At 38.7% G+C, this 7,828-nt stretch overlaps 1 pseudogene across 1 annotated transcript; it reads left to right on the forward strand.

The window, feature by feature from the left end:
- The first annotated feature begins 821 nt into the window (after positions 1–821).
- LOC311173688 (proteasome subunit alpha type-4-like) lies at positions 822–1,626 on the forward strand (annotated as a pseudogene). The gene has a single exon. The product of its transcript is annotated as a proteasome subunit alpha type-4-like (transcript).
- The last annotated feature ends 6,202 nt before the right edge of the window (positions 1,627–7,828 follow it).

A 7,828-nucleotide genomic window follows, 5' to 3' on the forward strand; every position in this document is an offset into this window, starting at 1 on the left:
TTAGACCACCACCTCACCTTATGCACAAAAAGTTAATATAAGAAATAGATGTGGGGCCTCCCCAGTGGCGCAGGCAGTTGAGTGCAGTGCTGTGAAGCTGTCCACAGCCTCTGCAGCGCCAGTTCAATTCCCAGCAGCACCAGTTCGATTCCCAGCCAGTCAGGGAGATTCACACGTGGTGCGCCAGACCTCTCCTGTCTCACCCGCTGCTCCCCTCAGCAGTGTATTTCAGTCCCTCTGCCTGGTCTGCAACCTGCTCTGTCTCTGGTGAATTCTCCTACCCTCCCGCGCCTCTGGCCTGTACCCCAGTGCTTGTATAAATAAATAAATCTTAAAAAAAAAAAAAAAAGAAATGGATGTGAGAACTGAAACATATATGTATACAAACACATACATCTATAAACTGAGACAAAACACTTGTAATAGTCATTTCAGAGATGCCTTTGGGGACTTGAGTCTAATGATAAGGGAAACAAAAGTAAAAATAAACAAATGGGTCTACATCAAATTAAAAAGAATAACTATAAGAAAGAAAAAATCAAAATCAACAAACAACTATGAACCAGAGACGCTCTATGGGAGGTGGGGGGGGGCGGGGAAAGGAGGGTTTAGGGTCAAAATGAGGGGGTTGTAATTGTATGGGGAATATAAAAATAATATTTAAATTTAAAAAAGCTTCTGTACAGTGAAAGAAAATGTCTTTAAACCAGAAAGACTGACTATATTGGCAGAGGATACTTTTCCTCTGTGTAGGGCTTTCTTTTGTAGAACTCTCCATTCTACAGTGTTTTTCCTTAGAAGACACATCAAAATCACGTAACATGTCTCCAAGATATGACTCCAGGACTATATGTTCTCCAGAAGGTCATTTGTATAAAGTGGAATATGCCAGGGTAGATACTGGATATGCAGACACCTGTTTGGAAATTTTAGAAAACAATGGTATTTTGCTTGCAGTAGAGAAACCTGACCTTCACAAACTTCTGGTGAAGCCTTTTGTTCTGAAAAAATTTATAAACTCAGTGAGGGACATGGCTTGCAGTCGGCAGGCCTAACTCTGGTGTAGTGTTCTGACAAATGAACCAAGGCTCAATGCTCAAAGGTATTTATTACAGTATCAGGAGCTGATTCCTTATAAGCAGTTGTTTAGAGTACTGAGTGATAGAAAACAAACATATATAGTTTGGGGGAGAATGTCCCTTTCCTGTTTCATTGCTGTACATTGGCTAGGATACTTTGTCTTCCAGCTCTGTTAGAGCAATCCTACCGGAAATTATGGGGGGTGAAAAGCCACATGCATTGGAAATAATAGCACTGCAGCTGTGTCAATGTTAAAACAAGACTACAAAGAAGGAGAAATGACTTTGAAGTCAGCACTTGCTTTAGTTATCAAAGTTTTAAATGAGAACATGGGTGTTAGTAAACCATCTGCTGAAAAAGTAGCAATTGCCTCACTGATAAGAGAATGGAAAGATGGTCATCAGAGTTGTCAAACTAAAGGAAGTGGGACAGTTGATCAAAAAACATGAAAAAGAAGCTAAGGCTGAGCTACAAAAGAAAAAGGACAGAAATAAAAGGAAAAAATCAGAAGTTTTTCTAACTTATTTGGGCACAAACTCAGAGTAAAACTGTCCTACTCTTCTACCTAGAGAAAGCTTGCTTTTTTTTAACTTGTATAGTGGATATTACCAATTGAATTTGGGTCCTTATTATTTCTGTCCAATTGAATATTGTAGTTGATTACCCTTCATGGACATCTTTATCTCACCACCCTATTTTTGGGAGGTAGGGGGAATAAAACTTTGAAATAATGAACAACATAAACTGCCTGCACATTATACATCTGGCAAGGGATTAATATACAAGGTCTACAAAGAACTCCTGTAAATCAACAACAAGAAAACAAGGTAATCACAAAATGGGCTGAAGATCTAAACAGACCCTTTCCCAAAGAAGATATCGAGGGCCTCCCTGGTGGCACAGCGGTTGAGCGCTGGGTTGCAAAGCTGCCCGCGGGCTCTGTGGCGCCGGTTCGATCCCCAGCTGCTCCCTGGCCACTGGAGGAGGGTCCCACATGGCGCGCAGACCTCTCCTGCCACCCGCTGCTCCCCTCAGCAGTGTACTTCGGTCCTTCTACCTGTTCTGCTCCCCGCTCTGGCTCTGGTGAATTCTCTCACCCTCCCGCGCTTCTGACTGTACCCAGGGCATGTATAAACAAAACGAACAAACAAATAAATAAATAAAATAAAACATGCCTCTATTAAAAAAAAAAAAGATATCGAGATGGCCCACAGGCACATGACAACTGTTGATCATCATTTATCCTAAGGAAAATGCAAATTAAACCACAATGAGATATGGCCTTACACCTGTGAAAATGGACCATCTAGAAAAAGAGCAGGAACAGCAAGTATTGGTGAGGATGTAGAGAAAAAGGAAATCTGTTCACTGTTGGTGGGACTATAGACTGGTCCAGAGAACAGTATGGAGATTTCTCAAAATAGAAAAATACAAAAGTAACAATTCAAAGGAATATATGCACATATCTGAGCTCTGTTATCATTGTAGCACTATTTAAGTAGCCAAGCTATGGAAACAACGTAAGTGCCCAGTGACTGATGAGTGCATAAGGAAGATGTAGTAGACATACACACTACTCAGCTGTTTTAAAAAGAATGAAAGATAGAATCTTGCCATTCAAGACAAGATGGATAGACCTGGAAGGGATTGTGCTAACTGAAATGTTAGATGGCAAAAGGTAAATACTAGATGATTGCATCCCTATATGGGATACAAAGAAACATAGCAAAGGGACAAAACTAAACCAAAACCCTAGAAATCTGACTATAGAAATGAGGTACTATTGAGGGGAATGGTGGGAAGTATGGAGCAAAAGAGTAAGAGGACCTAATGGGTTGTGATGGAGGGTTATTGTTGTTTGGTAGCAAATACAAAGAGGTAAGAGCCTATACCCTAAAACATACATAATGTTGTAAACCAACAAAATAAAAATAAATTTTAAAAATTAAATTAAAAAAATCCTTGATTACAAAAAAGATTTCCTTCTTCATGCCTCCCTAGGTAACTTTCAGAAACACTAGGTTCGATAAAACTATATCCTGCTATGCCTCTTAGTTCCCAAAGACTGGTCAGTTAGTACATGTTAAGAAGTTTCCCACTTAACTGCTTTCTCCTGTTGTAGGAAACTGACATTGGGTATACAAATGGAAGGGCATCATGACCCTGGAATTTCGGCAATCATGTATAATTTTTCCTCTCTCACATTGACCAAAAACATAGATACTTATCTTTGGTCCAGTTTACCAACCAGAGTTTTTTGTTTGGGACCCACTCAGTCCACCCTGACTATCCTGATAATTCTAAATCTCATAGAGAATACATGGGAAGGGGTGACTGGTATTTGTCCTTTCTTCAGAGGAACTCTGAACATGTTATAGAAACTGGGTCTCTCCTAGGATCAGTGTTGTATACCAGTGAACTAGAGGAGTTGCAATATCAATGACGTGAAAATAAAGTTTCTTAATACTGTCACTTATAAAACTGAGTAGCCACTTATGTGACTCTATTATGAATAAGCAGGTATTATCCTGTGGCTTGCTGTCTCTATCCTTACACAAAAGAGAGGCTGGGGTTCTCAGTATCTCCTTAAATCCTACTTAATCTCTATTTTGACATTTGTCTGGTAATTTACCTCCAAGGATTACAAGGAGTGGTAAGTGAAATAATCAATATAAAGTGGTTAGCACAGTTTGTGGAATAGAGTAACTATTCCATAAAGGGAAACTATTATCATGACTGATTATTTTAATCTCCCTAATTACCTTTAAGGACCTTAAGGACAGGGACCAAGTCTTATGTTTCTTTGTATCCTCCTAGCAATTAGCATAGTTTCTGGCTCCATAGTCAGCTTAATGAATATTTATTGAAGAATATTCAATATTTTTGTTTCATTGTATTGCTTATTTCACAATTTTATTTTGCCTATCTGCACCCCTATGTGCCTTGGATCCCATTCCATTAAGAATTAAATATAATTTGAAGCAAATATTTATTATCCTCAGTTCCAAATAGCACAGAAATACAAGATTATTAGTATAAGCAAGTATATACCAATAAATTGATAACCTTGATGAAATGGATAAATTTGTAGATCAACATAATCTACCAAGACTAATCCAGGAAGAAACAGATGAACAAACCAATCTCAAACATGGAAATTGAAGGAGTAATAAAAAAATCTTCAGAGAAAAAAAAAAAAAGCCTGGAACTATATGGCTTCATAAATTATGTTATCAGACTTTTAAAGACTGCCTACCTTGCTGAAATTATTTTTAAAAATACAAGAAGGAATCTTCCCTCATATGTTTTATGATGCTAGTATTACCTTAACATGGAAATCAGAGACAACACAAGTAGAGAAAATTGTAGGCCAATATCCTTGATAAACATCTATACAAAAATTCTCAACAAAATACTAGCAAATTCAACAGTATATGACATGCATTATATACCATGATCAAGTGGGATTCATCTCAGGGATGCAATTATGTTTTACTATATGTCAATGCACAATATTAACAAAAGTAGAGATAAAAATCATGATATCAATAGATGCAGAGGAAGCATTTCAGAAATTCAACACACATTTATGATAGCTCTAAGATGGGAATGATGGAAACTATCTCAATATTATAAAGGCCACATATCACAAACCAACAATCAATATAACAATTGTGAAAAACTGAAAGCGTTCTTCATAAAATCCAGTACACAAAAAGGATACCCATTATTGCCACTTTAACTTAGTGTTAGAGGTGTTGGCCAGCACCCTACACACTCACAAAGAAGTCACAGGAGCCAAACCAAGATGGCTGCTGCCTACAGCAAAGAAGTGAGTGCTCTGCAGGAAATGGATCTACCAGAACCTTGATCTTGGACTTTCTAGCCTCCAAGACTGGGAGAAAATAAATAAAATTAAGCCTTCCAGGCTATAGTATTTTGTTACAACAGCCTGAGCTGAGTTTTTCATATCCAACTTCCCAAACCTCTACTCTTCTTGTCTCCAAGAGTGGATAACTATCTTCAATATCTCCTTCTGCTATTTCTGCTATAAAAAGTCACCACAAACTTAGTAACTTGAAACAACACAAATTTTCTTAGAATGAAAGTCCAAAATTAGTCTTACAGGGCTAAAATCAAGGTGTAGCAGAGTTGGTTCCTGCTGGGGGCTCCAGGGAGGAATCTATTCCTTACCCCTTCCAGCTTCCAGAATTTGCCAGAGTTCCTCAGTGTTACTCGTCACTGCTGGGCTTACAGCTGCCCAACTCAAATTCCTCACCTCTTGGCATCACACTTCCTACCTTTGTAGTCAAACTCCTCTGCCTGCCTTTTATAAGGACACTTGTGATTACCAGCATCACCTAGGATAATCTCCCCATAGCAAGGATCTTTAACTTAATCACACCCATAAAATTCCTTTTGCCATATAAAATAACATTTGCAGGTTCTGGGAATCAGGACCATTATTCAATCTGCCACTAATAAATACCACACAAAAATGTCACCTACTTAATTGGTGTTACACAATTTCTAAATTCTTGTTAGTGTTAGAATTATTCATCCATTTCTCCATGTTTTGTTGAGAAAGTGGCAATGTGACAGAATTTGAAATTAGTGGCATGGACAGTTTATGGAACAAATGATATTTTTCTGGGAATAATCTAATTTGCTCATGTACTATAGCTTAATTTTTCAACAGCAAGGTAGCTAAAGCTCTTTTTCTTTTGGTAAAATGCATTCGGTTATCCTTATTTGCAGGTGAAATGAATTTTTATTAACAAAAGGTGCAACTTATTTTAATAAATTGTATAATTTTATATATCAACATAATATATGACATATATCTTAAGATATATAGTATGTTGCGTATACTATAATAAACCATTAAAACATCTTAGGCGTTCACTGACTTGAGGTAACAAGTAGTCTGAGAAAGTGGCACAAATTTTAAAATGATGTGGTGATTATCTTCTAGCTGTAACAGCATTGTGTCTCTGAGAGAGTGCGTATATATAACCTTGGGTGTTTTCAAAACTCCACTATGTGCAATGAGAGGTCACATTTATAGCATGGCCCATAGTTTTTTTGAAAAGAATGTGTAAGACATAAAGAAAAATCTTTTTAAAGATTTTTATTTATTTTTGCATAGAAGAACTGGGTTGTAGGTCAGAGGTGCTGGGGGTGTGTTGGTGGTGAGAGGATTCACAAAAGACAAGAGTGGGGAGCAGAGCAGGTGGATTTGCTGAAATACACTGCTGAGGGAGCAGTGTATGATCCACATCAGACAGGAGAGGTTTGCTACACCATATGTCCCTAGCGGTGATAGCACTGAGAATTAACCCCTAGGCCACCAGGAAGGCCCCATAAAGAAAAATCTTAAAGAGAAATTCCTCAAGCTGCTACCATGGTGATCTCTAAGAAGGGAGAAAGGGTAGTATCTCTGGTAGTTTCTGGTAGTTACTTTCCTCATATTCTTTGAATTTCTTCTTACAAATGAATATAATCCTATAGCTCATGTTTAAACTAAAAAAAAAAAAAAAAAATCTGACTTCACACACCTGAGACCATCTTATCCTATATGAAGTCAAAAGTATAACAGAACTGAAGTCCCCCAGAATGGAATCATTCAGCAGACTGTTAGGCTGAGCACACCAAGAAAGAAATAAAATGTTTTACTGAACCATTCAAAACAAAAGGTGATACCTAAAACATACCCCACTGTTATAAAGAGTCAAGGCATAAAAATTAGCATGGAAAAGTCCATATCTTACCTACATTTAGCCTCTCAAATACAAAAATGAAAAGATTGAAAAATAGAATTTACCAATGGCACAGTGTAGCAGAGGCTTTGCAAAGCAGAATACTGCTGCCAACACACCGTGTACTCGCTGTCAGATGTATGTGGATCTGCTAATTCCTAAGCCACCATTTTGTTACTTACAGTTTTAAATCCTAAGCAAGGTCAAAATGACCCATTCAGTTAGGTGCAGGAGCCCAACCCTGCAAAGTGCCTTTCAAATCAAACAATAGCACAAATCTGGATCACTCTGCGAAGGCTATGTATCACAAGATATGACCGGGAACACCCAGGGGGCTGATGACCCAGGCATAAAATGTACTCCTGACTTATACATCAGAATCAGTGCCTTGTTGATAAGATTGAAACCGTGGCTGGGGAACTAGAGCTTGATCTCAATTACAATACCAAGTCATCAAGATGAGAAGTGCCTGGAGGGCAGACTCACAACCCCTAATACTATAGATGACAGAGCACTTTTTCTAGTCTCACCCCTCCCTTTTCTCTTTGTCCTCCTTCCTCTCAACTGATCAATAAAAATGCCAGGATCTTGCACTTCAGCAGCATCCTGCATTATGTAGCCTGCTCCATTATGTAGCCAATTCCCATTTCTTTATCAGTATGGTGCTGCCCAATGTGTTGTAGAGCAACCCCGATACAAAATGGGGTGCCTGACTGTGGGTCCTCACCCACGCACTTAAAAGGACTTATCAATGCTCTACTGCAGGCACACGCGAAAGGTTAATAAAAGGTTTATTTACAAGGGAAGGGGAAATGAGGAAATGTACAGCTCAGGGAGAAAAGTGGGAGACAAAGTTTTAAATGCGTTCTACCTGATCCACCGATCTGGAATCCCAAATGGCGCTCTGAGAGCTGGCTGCAAGCCAGGAGCCCTGAAGCCAGGAGGCGAGCGATAGCGAGCCCCCCCAAGGCCCACGTGTTTGGTTTTTA

Source organism: Talpa europaea (genome assembly GCF_964194135.1).
Source record: "Talpa europaea genome assembly, chromosome: 7".
NCBI lineage: Eukaryota > Metazoa > Chordata > Mammalia > Eulipotyphla > Talpidae > Talpa > Talpa europaea.